This window comes from Microtus oregoni, unplaced genomic scaffold (genome assembly GCF_018167655.1).
Source record: "Microtus oregoni isolate MIOR12 unplaced genomic scaffold, Mior012 000000F_ref0000247, whole genome shotgun sequence".
NCBI classification, from domain to species: domain Eukaryota; kingdom Metazoa; phylum Chordata; class Mammalia; order Rodentia; family Cricetidae; genus Microtus; species Microtus oregoni.
In genome coordinates this window covers 82,986,942-83,006,707 of record NW_024543059.1, presented here as the reverse complement: position 1 = coordinate 83,006,707, position 19,766 = coordinate 82,986,942, and the positions used below count along the sequence as shown (strand labels likewise).

General features: G+C 39.2%; 1 pseudogene; it reads left to right on the top strand.

Moving 5' to 3' along the window:
- The first annotated feature begins 17,550 nt into the window (after nucleotides 1–17,550).
- Nucleotides 17,551–18,382, top strand: LOC121432640 (annotated as a pseudogene).
- The last annotated feature ends 1,384 nt before the right edge of the window (nucleotides 18,383–19,766 follow it).

The following is a 19,766-nucleotide window of genomic DNA, read 5'->3' as shown; positions in this document are numbered from 1 at the left end:
TATCATTGTCGATTATCACAAGTGACACATGTGTCAGATACTTTACATAAAAATTTAAAACACAATTAGTCCCATGAATAAGACACTAAGTGGCACACTGCCAAGTTGAGCCTAATGCTTCTTTGACAACACTGAGCGAGAAGCACATAGGACTACGGGACGTTTACTTATGCTTCATTTTCTCTTGATTTACTTTTTTCCTGACCAATAAACGCTAGCAAGTAATTTGGAGAGAGAGAGAGAGAGAGAGAGAGAGAGAGAGAGAGAGAGAGGAAATACATCATACAGAAAATGAAAGTTAGATCCCTAGACACAACTGCTAACATAAGGTTTGTTCTTTGTAGTATACACAGGACATACATGCGTGTTATGATAACATAGCATTGGTCTCTCAATCACAGAGTCCACACAAGTCTTTTCATGTCTGCACAAGTCTTTTCAAGTCCACCTCTGTATCTTTTCAGCTCTACAGTACTTGCTGTAAAGTTGAACAATAGCTTAATCCATTTGTAGTTCAAATTGTGTTAAAGATTTAGGGTTAGTTCTTCCGAACATTTATTAAGATGAGCCATATTCACAACCCAGAATTTCCTATTTTACTCTTATTTTCAATATCAAAGCACACGAGCTGATATACATATACACACAGGTATTATATTCACAACAAATGATATATATACAACCCCCAAATCATCTGCCCATTTCCATTGCAAATCATAAAATAAGTGAAATCTCCCCTTTAAAGCCCACACATGGCCAGGTTACTTTACTTAAAGATGGGCAAGTGTGGATGGTAGCAATTAGCAAAACTGATTGAAAAAAAAATAGTGCAAATTAAAAAGAAATCTTCTTGGCTCAAATCATTATTACCATTAAAGCAGTCTCCCTCAGGGGGAAATAACCTAAGGGCCCAAGTTCCTTTCTTAGAAGGATGTTATTAAAATATCTCTGTGACTTATTGATTTTTTTTGGTGTGTGTGTATGCGTGCTGCTTCTTTAAGAATATAGGAGTTGCTAAGAGGATTGAAGGCAAAGTGAAGTGCTAGGGCATTCTTGCCAAGATTGTTTAGAAGCAACAGGAGTCCCATACATCCTGATATCTGTCATTCTAACCAGACATACTCGCCATCTCTTCTCACCATCTTCAGCTTAGATCTCCATAGTTACTGGCTTCCTTTCCTTAGATTCCCATCTGTCTTATTGCCAGTGTCTTGTTCTGTTGTGTTTGGGTTTTGGCTCCTCCTTGCTTTGACCCCTTCAGCTGGAACACGGGGAATTTGTGTTTGTCCATGCTCTTGGTTGTGATGTGGTTCTGACTTGCAATATTGTTGGAACTTTGAAACTCTCCTCATTCCACTTTGTTGTATACAAACTTAAAAGCACAAAATGGTCTGCTGGGGACTGTGCAGATAGTTAATTTAGCATCCCTATTTAAGAGGTTGCAAAACAAAGCACAGAGAAGTCAAGTGGCATGTCTGGAATCTTTTCACAACTGAGAGCTAGACATAGGCTTTGCATTTCCTGGCTCCTAATTCCGCATCATTTCTGTGTTCCCATCTGCCTGTTAACTCTGCCTTCTCAAGGCTTAGCTGTCCTCTCCTGGGCCAAGCTCTGTTTGCCTGCCTTGGCTCCCATTTGGGCCCTCTGTACCAAGAGGTTTTAGCTGATGAAGCCCCCAACTATGGAATGAACTGGGTCTAAGTGACAGTTTTCTAAGGGGTCTATTTAATGCCAGATTCTGTTCTATAGGTTGTCAGCTTCTGGCCCTCTGGCTAATGACTTCTCTGTCCTTTAGGGACTCTAAATGCCTTGTGGAGGGACACATCTTAGGTGGTAACTTTCCTTTGCAAATATCTATGGCATTACTTAGCACCACCAGCTGTCTAATTCAGCATATTAAATTTTCTATTGTTATTTATTATTATAATATATATATTTGTAGAATTCGGTGGAGAAGTAACATCTCTAATGATAGAATCACAGGATTTCTCTGTGCTACATATGTAGATGTTCAATACTGTCAGTTTCTTTTCCTATTGCTATGTTATAACACTGATAAAAGCAACTGGTGGGAAGAAGGATTTGTTTAGCTCACAGTTCAAGGTAGAGTTCATCATGGTGGGGATGGAAGGCAGTAGAAGCTTGAAGCAATGGGTTGCAATGTTGTACCCACCACTGGGAAACAGAGAATAATGGATCAATTCACTCTCTCCATCCGTATGGTCCAGGGTCCCTGGCAAGGAGTCACTCACTGTTGGCTAAGGCTGCTCGTTTGTTCCCAGCCACTCAGACCTGAAATAATCACACCGAAACTATATTATTTGCAATACTGTTTGGCCAATCACTTAAGTGTATTGCTAGCTAGCTCTTCTATCTTAAATTAACCCATTTATATTATTTTATATTTTACCACCTACCAGCAAGGTTCTGACTGGCGGCTAGCATCTTTCTCCTCTGGCAACTACATGACATCTCACTGATTCTGCCTACTTTATATATTTTTTCCAGCCTGGTTATATTCTGTTGAGTCATTGGCTGAAAGCAGCTTCTTTGTTAACCAATGGTGTACAGAGGGGGATCCCACATCAACCCACAGGATATATCTTCTCACATCAGTTATTATAGTCAAGGTAATATCTTCCACAGGCAAACCCACAGGCCATCTTCCAGGTGATTCCACATTTTGTGAAGTTGATGATGGACCATAACCATCACAAACACTGTGGGAGCACTAATAGCATAGATTTTATGGTTAGATGGTTTAGGATTGGAAGCTTTATGCCCTTGCTAGCTGCATGGACTAGGACTGCATCAGTACAACTCAGTTTATTCATTAGGAAAGTTGGCATAGCAAGGCTTGGTATAAAACGTTGCTGTGATATTAAAGTAAGATAGTATGTAATTTGCTGCCCTTTATGGGGATTTCCACTTTGTGAGTCCCTGGTAAATGCTCCTTAGCATGGCAAGGTCCTTACCTTGCTCTCTCCTTCCTATTGCCAATTGATGAGCCTACACAAATATCCTGTCTGAAGGAAGGCATGGGGGAGAATGGTAAGAGTCTAAACATATCAATTTTAGTTTCTCTCTTTTTTTTAATCAATTCTTGCTGAAGGTGCTACATTATAAATGGACTTTTCAAAAGCCACTTGTAACAGTGATCTGATCATTTGTTCCTTGATGAGAAATATTTTGATCTATTAGTGAGAAGAAAGATCACCCGAGCATTAATCAAAAGCTTCATCATAAGTAGAAGTGTGCATATATCACAGTGGCTGCCAGCCAGGGTCCAGTGCTGTGCTGGATCTATTGACTTGGTCTCAGGTTACTGAAGTGCAGCCTCGCGACTTCAGTCATGGGACAATCTTCAAACATTCTTTTTAAAAAATCCATATATGCTATTATTCTTAAAGAGGAGTTTATTTGATTTTATTTTACTTACATTTCCCCCTTCTCTTAGGCAATTAATTTCTTACTGGTTCTGTGCCTAGAAACAGTAGGAGAAAATGAGTTGCTGGAAGTGTGTTTTTAAATTAGCAATCATCTCAGAGACGTGTGCACTTAGTCAATGTGTTTATTTCTTGGTTATTGCCTGTTTTCTAAAAATACCTAGACACAGGCGCTATGTGTTTCTTGGTAATTTCCTGATCATGGTAAAGGCTGCCAAAGTTAGCCATTTTGGGGTTCTTGCTGTCATTTCTGGGTTTACGCAAGGAGTAGGTCTTATCCAGGTGGACTGCATCTTCTCTCCCCAAACCCTTCTGTGTTTCACGTAAGTATATAATCAAAAATTTTGGACAAAAATTATTAGAACTTGGGAAGATAGTTAAGAGAGAAAAGGGCTTGTTTTATGAGCATGGATATTGAGGCTGTGATCCCAGGCCCCCATAAAAACACAGTATGGTGAAACACATCTGTAATCCCAGTGTGTGCTAGTGAATGTGCACACACACACACACACACACACACACACACACACACACACATCAAGCTACACTCTTAGATTTGAAAGGGAAGCCCCATTTAGAGCTTGATAGTAAAAAAAAAAATAGACAGTCTCACAGGGTGTAAATGCCATGTCAGGGTGGAGAACTGTTATTTAGCTAGTTGCCAGCATGCCATTATATCAGTAAATATGGAACAGAGTTATCCAGGAAGTACTGATCAGGAAGGCATGGCTAGAGAAGTGTGAATGTGTGTGTGTGTGTGTGTGTGTGTGTGTGTGTTTAATAAGGTCCACTAAGCTCTCAATCACACATCATCTCTCCCCTGCTTTCTCCTTTTCCCCAAGGCCTTCTGCTTTGTCTAGTATGCCTGGCATAGCTTTGGAGGTATAACACTGTATCAGGAAATAGGGAAGTATAAGTTGTGAGTCTCTGAGGAGCATTGTATCGGGTTTATAACCCATTTGGAAATGTAACCACAATTTCATTTCATCCCACAGACCCCCATGGAGCAGTAAAGGTGGAGAGTAGGGTGATTCACCTAATTTCTGGGATGTAAATTTAAAATTTCTCCTCACAGATTATGTCGGAGGACTGGGACTTCAAGGCATCATCCTGAAGAATTTTTTTTCTTTTTTTTTTTTTTGCAGTTGCCCAGAAATGTGGGGCTAGAGAGAACAGATGCTTGGAATGCCAGTGATATTTCCAGGTTTTTATAGCCCTGGTACATAGCCCACTAACTCCAGCATGCTTCACACATGGAGAGCAATCGTTTGTCATCCTGATGCCAGGCTGACACTCATAGCTCTAAATGAAATGGATTGCTTCTCTCTACCCCCGCCCCGATCCCGGCTCAGACAGTCAAGGCAGAGACACACCCGGCATTTATTGGTCACCCTGTTCATGCACAAAAGGCTGAGGTCTGTTGGTATTTGCTTTGTGGTCTAGGAGAGAAAAGTCTCCAAAAGGCTCACAGCAGCAGAAAGTACAGCTTCCTTCCATGCCCAAATAAAGCAGGATTTGTTGGCAAGAGTGACCTCATTGCGACTCATATAAATAATAGTCATTAAAAGTGCATTTGAATTCTGAACAATTAACAGGGAAACAGACAGTGAACACCTATACATACCATTCTCGCTATTTAAATGAAAGCTTTTTTTTTTTTCAGGATGACTTTGAAACTTGCCAATGTTGAAAATCTGGACAACTTCCCAGACAGTAGATTTTTTGCATTTTGAGTTGTAGACATTATAGTCATAAAAAAAAAAAAAACTCTAGGGCAGGTTTCCGAGCTTTCAGGGAATTATTCCCTTGTGACTTTACTTTTGAATGTCACTAAAGAATATGTCGAGGTCAAAATTGCTCATATATTTTTCCTACTGGGTAAAGGAGAATGACAAAGGACATGGTTTTAATCAAGTTTCTAATTCTTTGGAAATCTGAAAAGAATAGAAGGATCAGCCAATATTCAAATATCTATCAAGTGTCCACTTGAGCCAGAACATTTTCTGGAAGTCACAATGTTCTCCTGGCCTCCATCCCAAAATGTTTGCCAGCAGTGACTTTCCCGTTCTGTCGAAGGCAAAGCACAAGATCTTTTCAGGGAAAGTTAGAGTCCCTAAGCATGCTCTCATTAAGATTTCAAGTTTCTTGGGTCTAGAGAGATGATTCAGTGGTTAAGAGCAGTACATATTGCTTTTGCAGAGGACCTGAGTTTGGTTTCTGGTACCCATCTTCACACACACACACACACACACACACACAGAGAGAGAAAGAGAGAGAGAGAGAGAGAGAGAGAGAGAGAGAGAGAGAGAGAAAGAGGCATACACTTAGTTAAAAATAAAAGTACATCCTTAGGAAAGATTTCTCGCCTCAGTTTGACTCTCTGTATGATCATATGGGAGTTGTTCACCTTGAACTTAAGGGTCTGTGGATCAGACATCTCTGGGACATGGCACAGATGAGGGCAGGGAAGCAGGAAGCAGGCTTTAGGACACTGGACTCAGTTCCAGACAAACCCTGCTGGAAAACTTGTTTTCTTGTCAGCTCATCCACTCCAGGGCTTACAAAATCTGTTGATCCTTTTCCCCTCCATCATCTTTGGTCACTAGGGTTCACCTAGGCAACCAGATGATGTGCTCTTCTGTCTTGAATTAGAAAGTTGAGTTGCTTGGGTCCCCTTTGACAATTGAATTCCATTTTCAACTTGGGTCAATCCTGGTCCTAGGCAGGCAGAACCTAAACAGAAGGGAATGATTCACCATTTCAAGGTCTGGTTAGTCATATTGCCTTTCTACTCTGTCTGTCGTCTTCCTTGGGAACAAAACTCTTGAATTCCAGCTCCACTGATTTGAAGAAATCCCATTGCCCTTGTTTATTATCCTATCGTCCTCAGTACCACGATGCTATTTTGCCACTTGCATAATTTTATAGATTGAACTTCAATGCTCATACTTGGCTCCCTTAACTTATTGCCAGATTTCCTTGATATTGACTCTGCTTGCTGCCAACTTAGCTCCTGATGCTGGCTCTGGCTTCTCTGCCAGCACACCTGTTGCTTGTTGCCGACTCTCCCCTGATGCAGATTCGCCATCTGCCCAGACCTTCTCTGAATTATTTCCTGTTGCTGGGAAAGTGTCCCCATCCTCAGAATCTGTAACTACCAGAGCATAGTTTGATCCGGACAAATAAATAAAACTTCCAAAAACCAGGTTATAAGCTGAATTTCTTCTAGTCGCTATTCAGCTTTTAGCTTTGTTTATGCCATATAATGTTTATGATTCATGCTACCACAAAGCAAAAGATACAAATCTGTGTTGGTGTGTGTGTGTGTGTGTGTGTGTGTGTCTGTCTGTCTGTCTGTCTGTGTGTTATCTCTGTTTGCGCATGGGTATATGACCAGTGTGTGCCATTCTTCTCATTCTCTCCACCTTTTTTTTTTTCTAAAGATTTTTATTTTTATTAGACAAGGTTTTAATACACAGCCCTGGCTAGCCTGATACTTGCTATGTAGATGAGCCTCGCTTGGAACTCACAGATCCAATGGCCGCTACTTCCTGAATGCTGGATTAAAGGCATGACCCATCATGCCCAACCCAGTTTTATTTTGTTTTTAATTATGTATGTGTGCACATTTGTGTGTGTGTGTGTGTGTGTGTGTGTGTGTGTGTGTGAGTGAGTGCCTATGGATGCCCAAAGAAAGTGTTGAATTACCTGGGACTGAAGTTACAGGCAGCCTGGTATGGGGTGCTGGGAACTGTACCAGGGTTCTGTGTAAGAGAAGTATATGTTCTTAACCATTATATAAACCATCTTTCCAATCCCTCCACCTTATTCTCTGGGACAGTATCTTTCACTGAACCTGAAGTTCAGTTTAGCTAGACTGGCTGGCCAGTGAGCCCCAGACACGTGCTTGCCTCTAGCTTTCAGCCCTGGAGTTGCAGAAGCACACACCCTGTCCAGATTTTATGTGGGTGCTGGGTAACCAAATTAACCAGAAATTCTTTCTGATTGCTCAGCAGCACTTGACCCTGTGAGCCATCTCCCCAGCACCAAAACTGAGATTATCTGCAGAAAAGTTTCAGATGACGAGCTACTCGCACCATGTGCTTATTCAAGAACCAATGAACAAATGGAGTGGTATCGACATCCAAAAAAAAAAAAAAGCCGAAAGCAAAGCAAGTTTGGATTAGAAGGTCTGGGAAGGTTGAGGCAGCGTTATTAAATATAAATATATAAATGAATGGAATAGTTCTGAGGATGTTTGTTGATGGGCTTCAGCACAGCCAGATGGTGGCTGTCTTTCAACATGCCTAGGGATATTTATGAAGTGACAGGAATTCCTGAAAGGGAGATATGTAGCTCCTGCTGGGGCAAGAGGAGAAACAATGGAATATTCTCACTGGTTAGATGTCAGCGGGTGGCTGAAGCCCAGTTAGAAAGGGAGAGAGAGCTCTTCGTGTTGACAGAGAGAAATGAGAAAGAGGCTTAAAGAACAGGGAGGAGTTGAGCTGGGGTTAAGGGCCTGAGAAAACAGCAATTTGAAAAGGATTAGGAGGAAGGATAGGAAAGACAAAATAGAAAAGAAACAAGATTAGCTAGTGACAGTTGAGGGCAGAAGGCTGGGGTGTCAGAAGCACAGAGACAATAGATAGAGCGGATTACGTCGGAGGTCAGTTTAGGGAGACCGAATAAAATACGGAGCCCCAAAGTTCAGTAAGACACTTCATAGCCTGAGCGGAGGGTGGAGGGATAGTTTAGAGCTAGATGCTGACCAAGGAACATATGTACTATACTTCCAGAGTCCAAAGGGTGTGGCAGGCAGGAAGGGAGATCGTCCCCCACTGCTCTGGGTGTAGAGCAGTCTAGGTGATGCCTTGCAGAGATAGCAGGGAAGTCAGAGGATGAGGTCTTAGGGCTACAGGTGGGTGAGACAGGAGGATGAATAATTCTTAAGTACTGGCAGATTAAAGCCCATGCAAGGAGAAATACACAACGAACCAGCTCTTAATGTCTCTGGATTTGTGCAGCTTCTATGCAAAAGGACACCTACAGGGCGTGGCAGCATAGTGGGAGGAGGAGTAAAGAGTTCCCACCTGATGGCTTTGGTTTGTGTCCCAGGATGATCTATATAACCTCGGATGCATTATTTAATCCCCCCCCCCAGCTGCAAAATAATGACAGTAGCAGAACTGCCTTGTCTGAATGTCTGCAAGGAGCCAATGAGGAAGTATTGTTAACAATTCCAAAGATGTTTGGTAATCTAGCAGCCTGCTCAGCAAGAGTGAGAAAACCGAGTGAGTGCCCTTCTTTATTCTGTGGATGCATTTTGATGCTGTCAAAAACTAAAAACTAGAGGGAAATGTGATGAGAAGATGAGGCTCTGTCTGTCCTCTTCCCTCTTTTGGGGAGTAGGATGTTTGTGGCAGAATGGAAGGACACCATTTCCTTTAGCTTGGATTTGCTTGGCTTTGGTGTGGCGGGGGAGAGGCACTCCAATGATGGAGTTAGTCAGGTTCCCCATGCATTCTCCATACGGAAGGCAGTGCAGTAGGAAAGAGTATGAAATAGACAGGACATTTAATCCTGCTGCCAGCAAGCACATCCCACCTGACAGGAAACTAGAAAGTGCATGTGTCTAAATCTGCAAAGGTAATTTCGTGTCAACAAAAAGTAAGGTAATAGATGGTGTGGAAAGCCTTGCAAGGCTGTACTACATCTGAGGGGGGAAGGAGAGTGACTAATGAGAGGGGGGCACTGGAAGTGTGCAGCCTTGGGTAGACTTAAGAACTGTGGGTCTATTTATAAGATCTGCACATATCATTTAGCTTGTTCTCTTCACGATTCTAAAGACTTCTATGGAGGATGAGGCTGAAGAATCGCTGCGCATCCACAATGCAGCATTTTGAATACTTGCCTGAAATAGCTAGACCAGGAAAGGAAATTACCTCCTGGATTTCTGGGGGAGGAGGGTTAGATTTTATAACTCTGGCATATGCTGTCCCCTGTTTTCCTTTAATACAGTCAAAAGCACTTATACTTAGTTCAAAAGATCTCTTTCTGACTATCCCAAGAATTTAGTTTGCATTTGTTTATTTATTTTTCTTTTCACCCGTTTATTCATTTTGAGTGTGTGTGTGTGTGTGTGTGTGTGTGTGTGTGTATGTCTGTGAATACATGTGCTTGTGTGTATATATCAGTGTTTGGTGTCCCTTTCTACCATCATTTTAAATTAAATTTTATTACATTTATTTATCTATTTGAGTGTACAGGATACATCAGGGGGCAATTTAGAGGAGTTTGTTTTCTCCTTCTGCCCTGTGAGTCCTAGGGACTCCATCTCAGATTATGAGATTATGTAGAAAGCTGAGGCATATTGCTGGCCTCCTACTTATTTTTTTGAGACAGGTTTCTCCTGAATCTGGTGGCCATCACTTTGGTGGCATTATCTAGGCAGCGAACTTAAGAATCCTAGTGTCTTTCCCTTTGTACTGCTGGGTTCCACGCCGTGGCCTGTTGTCACATGGGTACTGGTGAACTGAATTGTGCTTATCTGTCCGTCACCTTACAGACTCTGCCCTCTTTTCAAGAACCCCATTTTGAGTTACACACTGGAATTATTGAAAAGAAAATGTCCACGGAGCAAACAAAATCTCTGCATCTCTGAAGCGAGTGGTTCTAAGATGGAACGTACTGAGAATTCCTCAAAGTATTTGACGCCCAGGCTTGTGCTGTGTGGTGAGACTCTGCTGGCGATGAAGCCAAACGACCCTACCCAGTGGCTTGACCAAGGGGAGAGATGGAAAACGTTTTTTTAAATTCTTTTTCTTCTAAGGCTGGTGCTCTTGACTGTAGCTAGTCTGGAGGAGGCATTAGAAGTTTTATGATTATGGGCCACTCTAAACTGGAGAACAGCAAGAAGTGGGTTCTTCCTGAACATCAGTGGCCGTCCCCCACTCCACAATGAAGTCACAGAAAAGAAGCTTAAATAGTGCCTCAGGATGCATAGCAGGGAGAAGGGGAAAAGCAGGAAGTAGGGCCGGTGAAGCACGGTGACTCTGCTGCCCATCTGTTCAGAGATGGGGATGTGCTCTGCCTCACCGTTCCTCGGGAAATCAGGTCCTAATGGGCACCGCTTCCATCTGCCTTGTAGCCCGAGGTCTGAAAATGATTTCTAACCATGGAGATAAATGGGGATCGGAAAAGCATCTGTGCTTCTTTTTCTAGGCAAATACAACAGAAGCAGCACCAACGTTTCACTCATAGACACGCACTCGTAAGGGGCTGTGAGACTTCTTCCATAAAGAATATGAAAAACACAGTACTTAAGGGTAGATGGGGAAATTTTAAACAGTTTTAAATGATGCAGAAATAGATATATGCCATCAACTTTGTACACCTCATAAAATTCTTAAGAGAATGACTATATGGAAATAAAATGTGGAACACGGAATAAGGGACAGGAGCTAAGATAGGAACCATCTTCCGCACACAACTAACAAGATGCAGAGTGCACCAGAAGCCTAAGAAAAATAAGACAGCTGAGGGCAGCAATTTGGGGTGACCTTAGAGCCTTTAAAGAGGAAAAACTGTGCATTTGGTGAAGAGGAAGCCATTACAACAAATAGTTGTTTTGTCATCTTGCAAAAGGAAACAATAGGAAGACATCAATCAAGGCCCAAATCAAAGTGACATTTCGAGACTTCAGAAAGAAGCGCATAGAATTAAAGACCTTCCTGCATGACTGACAAGGTGAACTAGAACAGCGAGACACATTATTGGGAGATTTAACAATGTCCATGGTCGTTTGTCAGACACCTAGAGAAGAATCAAAGTTGAGTAGGTCTATGAATTTTCTCCACACAGTAACTATGATGGTGATGATGATGGATGGTAAATTAAGAAAAATGACAAGTACATCCTGAACATATTTAGTGCAGCCAATACTGCTCAGTATGCTTTCTTCATAGTAGGTAATTAAAACCTCATAATGCATTTCTGATAGAGATATTATAGTCTCATTTTACAGAATAATGTTTCCAATACACCTAATGAAAAGAAAAAATAAAGGGAAATGTAAAATGATACAAGAAAACAGCAATGAATCAGAAAAGGTTCAAAATGTAACACTACATTATAATTAAGACTAACCATCATAAATATACAACAAATGGGACACATTTGAATTCCCTTATTTATAAAAAAGATGAACTTCAAATAAAAATAAATCAATATCAGAATTCTTTATCAGCTACAAGAGTGTTTAGCCCAGGTGGTATTGGTGCACGCTTTTAATCCCAGCACTCGGGAGGCAGAGGCAGGCAGATCTTTGTGAGTTTGAGGCCAATCTGATCTACAAGACCCAGTTCAAGGACCGCTAGAGCTGTTACACAGAGAAACTTTGTCTTGAAAAAAAAAGTGCTGTCTTTGTACCTCAAGCAACTCAGAAAATGTAAAAGTAATAGGAAAGGCAATAACCTTTAATGTAAATGAAAAACAAGGGAAATACTACCACTAAACCACTAAGTAGATCTTAATGGAAAACTGCCTTAACTAGAGGAAACAGCAATCTCATATTGAAAATTAGCAGCAAAGACTCAAAGCTGGCCAGCACTGTGGTGTTTTAGAAATAGCTCTCTCTGTCTGAAATATTAACAGGAAACGGCAAATAATTGCATGAAGAATTAAAATGGCTTCAAAACAGATGCTCACCCAGATCTGATTAATATTTTGCTTCTGGAAACACAGATAACATTCTTTTTGATATAGGCAACTGATATCTTTTAAATTTCAAAGTGTATTAGATAAAGAAAATCTTAAATAAAATTCAAAGTAAAGAGAAAAGTGTGTGATTAGTTTATTGTCTCACCACGCTGCAAGAAGTTCATTATAAACATGTAGAAAAACCTGCTCCACTCATGTGAAAATTCAAAGTCACTGTACTTTTTCTAGATAACTGCAGGATTGAAGAGGATTCAAAGCTGCAGTTTTGATGCTCAGGGCACAGTGAGAGGAGACACAGAGCTAAACACGGGATCCAGTCAGAAGTGCAATTATAGGCACCTATCTGTTTCAATTCATTCATTAGTAAGAAATAATGAATAAAAAATTTGATCTAAATATTTAATTCACAAAACTCAAAAAAAACTATAAAAAATGAAGAGAAAGAAATTAAGGAAGTAGAAACTAAAGACGGTAAATGCGGAGCAGAATTTGGAGAAGAGGAACACAAATACAGGGCTGGTTCTTAAAAATTAAATAAGTATTTGCATAAAGAAACCTCTCCAAATTTTCAAATCAGAAAGGTGGTAGAGATTATCGAACAAGAGAAGAACTTACCAAAGGCACTTGTAGTAGTTTCTTATGTATTGATGTGACAAGACACAAGGCCCAAGACATCTTTATAAAGAAAATGTTTAAATCTACCGCAAGACCCAACAACACTACTTTTGGGTATATACCCAAAGGATGCTCAATCATACCACAAGGACATGTGCTCAACTATGTTCATAGCAGCATTATTTATAGTAGCTGGAAATGGGAGATAACCTAGATGCCCCTCAACCAAAGAATGAATAATGAAAATGTGGTACATTTACACAGTGAAGTACTACTCAGCGGTAAAAAAAAATAATGTTTGCAGGTAAATGGATGAAAAAAACCTTATCAAATGAGGTAACCTAGACCCGGAAAGACAAATATAATATGTACTCTCTCATAAGTGACTTTTAGGCATAAAGCAAAGAAAAATCAGCCTACAGTCTACAGTCCCAGAGAACCTAGACAACAAAGAGGACCCTAAGAGAGACATACATGGATCTACATAGCAAGGAGAAAAAGACAAGGTTTCCTGAATAAATTGGGATGTGTGTGTGGGGGGGGGTCACAGGAGAGGGTAGAAGGGGGGAAGAAAGGCAAGGAGAGAAAATGCATAGCTCAATAAAAGCAATAAAAAAAGAGAGAATGTATAATCAATCTTATGGTTTCAGAGAGTTAGTCCATGGTGGGGGAGTAAAGGCACAGTGATGGGAACAGCAGAGAGCCCGCATCTTCATATTCAACTGAAGACAGAGCACACTGGGGATGTTTTGAGTATTTTGAAACTTCAAGGCTCATATCCAGAAACACAGTTTCTCCAAAAGGCCACACTTCCTAATTTTCCCAAACAATTCCACCAACTGGGAAACAAATATTCAATCACATGAGCCCCTGGGAACATTCTTAATCAAACCACCACAGCATTAGAAAATTTCATCAGTGCTGGGGAGATTGTTTAGTGGTTAAGGGCTCTGACTGTTCTCTCAAAGGACTGGATTTCAACTCCCAGCACCCAAACAGCAGCTAGCAACTGTCTGTAACTTCAAAATGTGACACTCTCACACAGACTTACCTGCACACAAAGCACCAACACACATAAATAAAAGTAAATAAATTAAAAAAAGAATATTTAATCAAATAAACCTAAGGTGAGAATATTTAATCAAACAAACCTAAATATGAGAATCTGGTAGTGGGTAATTATGGAATTAAAATACTATTTAATAAATTGCTTTAATGGATGGAGAACTTATTTCATTAAAATTTTGAAAGTGGTCAATAGTATTTCCAGAAATAAATCAAGTTTGAATGTTTTTATGATTAAAATCCTTAAACACTTTAAGATGTAATTTAACTTATTGATTCGTTTACATAACCACCCTAATAAAATATAAAAGTAAAACTTCTCATCAAAATTGTAGGAGGTTCTAAATATAATACATATGCATCAATAAATTGAGTTTATTAGTTACATTGAACTTCTCTAAGTCATATTAAATTAAGTTTCTGAAATAAAAAGTTGCCCCAATAACAGGAAATCCATTAGCATATCAATGAAATTAAGATGTGAAATGAGGAAGACTGCCGTGGCACATGAATGATAAAAACACGTTTGACACTGCCCAGATTCTATTTATTCCATAATAACATCTCAGAAAATTAATCTAGCTCAATACTCTGACTACAAAGTATAGATCATACTTAATAAGTTTCTGAACCATTCCTATGGGACAACAAACACAAAAATGTCCTTTGAAACTGTCTGTAATTCCATGTTGAACGATAACTCTAGCCCAGTAAAAGAATTCAGATACATAGGGAGCATGAGTGGGCAATTTACATATGACGTAAGTTTTTAGTCTGGGGAAGCCATTAAAACCAAAGAGCATTTGGACATGAGATTTGCTCCTTTCTTCCTTCCTCCCTCCTTCCCTCCCTCTTTCCCTCCCTCCCTCCCTTCCTCTCTTCCTTCTTTTCTTCCTTCCTTTCATACCCCCTTCTTTTCCTTCTTCTTCTTAATCTTATTCTGTTGACCTAGATTTCAGGATGACCTAGAGTTCAGGATATTGCCCAGGCTGCCCATAATCCATGATAAACTCCCCTATTCTGGGAGTATAGGTATAGCCACCATGCCTGGAATATAAAATTCCCTATATATGAGAAAATAAAATTCAATGAAAGCCAAATATAAAATCAACACATAAAACTAATAATATTTTAATACATTAACAATAATCTGATTGTAATATAAATGAAACATTAGTCATTTTAGAAACAAACTTTTGATAATTCTTTAATTAATCTTAACCAGAAAGAAATTTACTCAAATCAATTCAAAATTTGAGTACTGATAGGAAGTAAATTTTACTTTAAAGGTCATATGCTATATCTAGAATTATATAATCTGATATAAAAATATACCAATAGAAGTATAGAGATTTTTTAAAAAGATGCATACATCCACATATATGACCGTATATGTACTTGAACAGTTGATAAATAGTGAAACTGTCCATTATGGAAAGCAGACAATTTATTTCACAGGTATTGTTAGAGAAAACATTGCATTAAAATAAAACAGATAATGCTATAAAGGGAACTCCAGATGGCTTATGTCTCTAAATGTTAAAACCATAAAACTAATCAAAAATAACAAGAATAGTCTTCTAATTGTGGAAAAGCACAGCCCCATAGAATCAGGAGGTAGACAATGACTGTAACTGATCACAATACATTGAAGATTTTTATTCAATATTGAGTACCATTGAGACCCATTTCTAGAATATACATGAGTCTCATACAAATAAACAAAACATGGATATGAATCCCAGGAGAAAAATGGTCCAAAGATATATGTAAAGGAAATTCATAGAAGAGGAAACTCAAAGGACAAATAAACTTACAAAGAGATGCTCAAAATCATTAGTAATTAGATAAATGCAAATTAAAGTAACAACGACATGTCCCCAAAGACCTGTCAGATACATAAAACAGTAGCTAATAAATGCTGGTGGAAGGAGAGATTATGGGTATACGTTGGCTTGGCTAGGATTATAGAAGAATATAACACTTGTGAAGCATTCTGCTAATACCCAACAAAAATGAAACTATTATTACTGAGATTCCACTCTATACAAAACTGTAGTTGAAAATGAATGGGGCTAGTTCTTAAATCATTGTTTTTCATAGTGGAGAGAGGCTGGAGACAGCCCAGTTATCATTTGCTGGAGGAAGGGTTTCATGAGTGTTATGGCTGCATGCTACAGACAGGCATATCACTCAAGACTGATATGTTGACAGAGAATCTCATTAATCCAAATAGATATAAAAAATCTTATGTGGACTGATTAAAAGCGTGACGGAATGAAATTTTTTAACACATAATAGCATTTATGTTAACAAAACACAAGCATACAATGAATTATTTCAAAGAAACACATACAAATATTTCCCCCAAATATAAAAACAAATGAAGTTGTTTCTTTTAGAGGAAAGAAATAAAGTGGAAAAGGAGAGATGAAAGATGATAAATAAATGTCTAAACAAGAATAGTGTTTTTTTTTAAGAAAATGAAGGAATGATAGAAGAAAGGAAGGAAGAAAGCAAGGGAGAGCAGAGATTAGTCCACTCTCACAGCCAAAGCAAAATATTGCCGGACAGGTAGAACAGACATGTCTCACAGTTCAGGGGCCAGAAGTCCTAAAGCAAGGAATTGGCAGCACTTCTCTTCCTAGTTTTCAGATACTACTGACCTGTACTCCTGTGACCTTTTCATTATGTGTTTTTTGTATAACTCTTGCTGAATATTAGCAAATGTCTCTTTACCCAGATGTGGCATTAGGGACAGACCAAAGAAATGATTCTAGCCTAAGACTCACTGAGTTTGTTGGGGTTACCTATAAGAATATAGCTGAAGTCTTATTTAGAACCACAAATGACTCAAGGGCAGCAGCACCATGGCAAGACCACCCCACCAGGAGTGATAACTCATGGAAACTAGATTGTATAGCTCTCTGCATGACTGTTCAGGAAGCTTGGCTGGGGAGTTTCCTTTCTTCAGAAATTGCGACTGCTTTTATAATCTGGGGAAGGGGCCTTATGAGCCTCATGAATTTCAGGAACTTTCTGAGACTTTGGAGTTGTGTTTACTTTCTGAGTCTTGTCTCTCTCTTCCCTTTGGGAAGAAATGCTTCAATTTGAAGTACATAGCTATACCCCAACACTTGAGACATCTCTTCCTCTCATAGCATCTTTGCCTTGTGATCTTATTTAGCTACATTTCTTTCTGGGTCCTCATCTCCAAGTAGTTACAGGGAGAAGAGTAGGATTCTGATACCCTTTATGTGTAGGATGTTCCCTCAGGTTCATATGTTTAGACCTCAGCTTGGTACTGTCACATGGTAAGACGTAAAAGAGAGCCTAGAAGGAGATTTTAGGTCTTAGGGTGTATGTTGAAAAAGAATGGTGGGCCCTGTTCTCTCTCTCACTCTATCTCTGTTTTCCTACTGTCACTGTGTGAGCAGTTTTCTCAGCTATGTGCTCCTGCCATGTTATGTTATTTTGTTCAGTTCATTTCACACCCTGAAAGTTATTGATGCCTCTTTGCAAATCACCAAGATTGGATGAACCTTCTACTGTTATTGACTCACTTACACATGGTTCTTTTTGTATTTCAGGTCTGAGGTAACACTGATTTTTAGTTTTATTGACCCCAAATAATATTCTATTCACTATTGCACAAGAACCTCCTCAGCAATTTTGAAGAAAAGATTAATAGAAAATTATCTGTACTATGAGAAAAATTTTTAACATATCTCATGTTCTGGTTTTCTTTGCAGTCAATGATGGAAGAATAAATAAACATTGGGTAAGGCGATTTATACAAGAAGGTAAAATATAAAAACTTACTGTTTCGATGGCTTCCAATCTACCATAGAAAACATTCTTTCAGAAAGGTATAGTCTCATCACAAGCACAATGTAGACTCTAAAGAATGGGAATTTCTCCTCAGTGCCCTTTAAATGGAGCCCTGTTTGAGAAGAAGACAGACTGTACTAGGTTGGGGGACATGAAAGAACAAGAACAGCTAGCAAGCAATTGAAGATTAGGCTGTGGAGAACATGTTGTTGCCCTTGCCACTGTGGAAGGAATCTTCTTTTCTGGTTCTTTCATATCAATCAGTGTTCTGGCTCAAGAAACAAGGACTGATGCCCAGCCACAGATTTTCCAAAGAGCTTATTAGCACAGACTATGGTTTGCACTGTGGCTTTAGCTGCCTGATGTCCAAACACCTGGTACACAAAACATCAGAGCAGAGAGTAAAAGGAATAACTACCAGTGCTGTTCGAATGGAACAGAGGTTCCTCTTGGATGCCTTTGCTGGGGAGCTCCCTGGGATGAATTACTCTTTAATGAAGCAGTACACTGAATTTGTGACAGACTTGCTTCTACTGGATCTGGGTTTTAACAGAGCTTTCAGAGGAGAAAATCCATTTGATTTCACAGAGAGTCTATCTAGGCAAGGGAGGACTAACTTCTTTGTGAAGAAAAGAGGTGACTCTCAGGGGCTGGGAGGGAGGCCAAGGACAACAGGGAATTTTTTTTTTTTTTACTTTGTATACTGATTTCTAAATGAACTGAAGAAGTGCTATTATTTTAAAACTTACCAACAACAAAAGTAATGAAATACAGATCCATGAGGCTGCAGAAAAAGAAAAAAAAACACAAAAGAAAAGTAAGAAAGAGAGGATCAGAAAAATACCAAACATTAGAGATAACAAGAGAGTGGTTACATACCTTCAACAACTCTAAATGATAATAGTCTCAAATTTCCAATACAAATGCGCAAGTTGGTAGACTAGATTAAAAATGAAGACAATCTATTTGCTGCCTGCAAGAAAAGCACCTAACAAGCAAAGACAAACAGAACCTTAGGGTGACAGAATGAAAAGTGGAATTCCAAAGAAAAGAATAGGTACAGTTATTTCAAACTAGAATTAGCCAGAAGTGACGACCAAACAAATTGGCCTCACAATCATCTACGGAATCTTCCATTCCAACTTTAGCAGTCCAGTCAATTATTTTCTGAAAGAAATACAAAAACCCAGAAAACCACTGAGAGAAAAAACTGTAAAAACTACTTAAATTCAAGGATATTGAACATCACACTCCTGAGTAGGAGAAAAGGTCCCCAAGAGCAGGCAATAGAGCTGGAGACCCTGCTCCCACTGTTAGGAGTCCTAAAAAAAAGACCAAGCTACACAACTGTAATTTGCAAGCAGAGGGTCTAGGTCAGTCTGAGACAGCCTGCCTGGTTGATGGTTCAGTCTCTCTGAAGCCCTATGAGCTTAGGTTTCAAGACCTAATTTTTGACAAAGATATAAAAACAAACAAACAAAAAAAACCAAACCTTATTGAGACTACTCAAAAAACGAAAAATAAGATGGACTAGGTGACTCCCAACTATACATTCCTGCAAACCCAGAAGTATTCTAATTCAAGTGAACATAGAGACACATGTTTACTGCAGCACCATTCACAATAGCTAAGTCATGGGATCAGCCTATGTGACCATCAGCAGAGGAACGAGAGAAGGAAAGGTAGCATTACATACATAGGGTATTTTACACATCCTCAAAGAAGAATGAAATCATGTCTTTTGCTTAAAATGGACGCAACTGGGGAAAATCAGATTAAATAAAATAAACTGTACTCAGAAAGACAGATAACATATTTTTTCTTTCACATATGAATCCTAGATTTTACATAGATGCATAAAGGCAAAACGACATGTGTCCATATATGTGCATAATATTGAAACATTAAAATTATTATAGTTGTATCTTACTATAAATGTAGTCTTAACTATCTTCTTTATGTATTGTGTATATTTTCCTAAGATTTGAAATTAATATAAATAAACAGATCTTTTCTTACCCCTTTGATTTTATTATCAGAGATACAGCAAGGCCCTGCCACTGAAAAGTGGGGGTATTTTAAACAGCATCT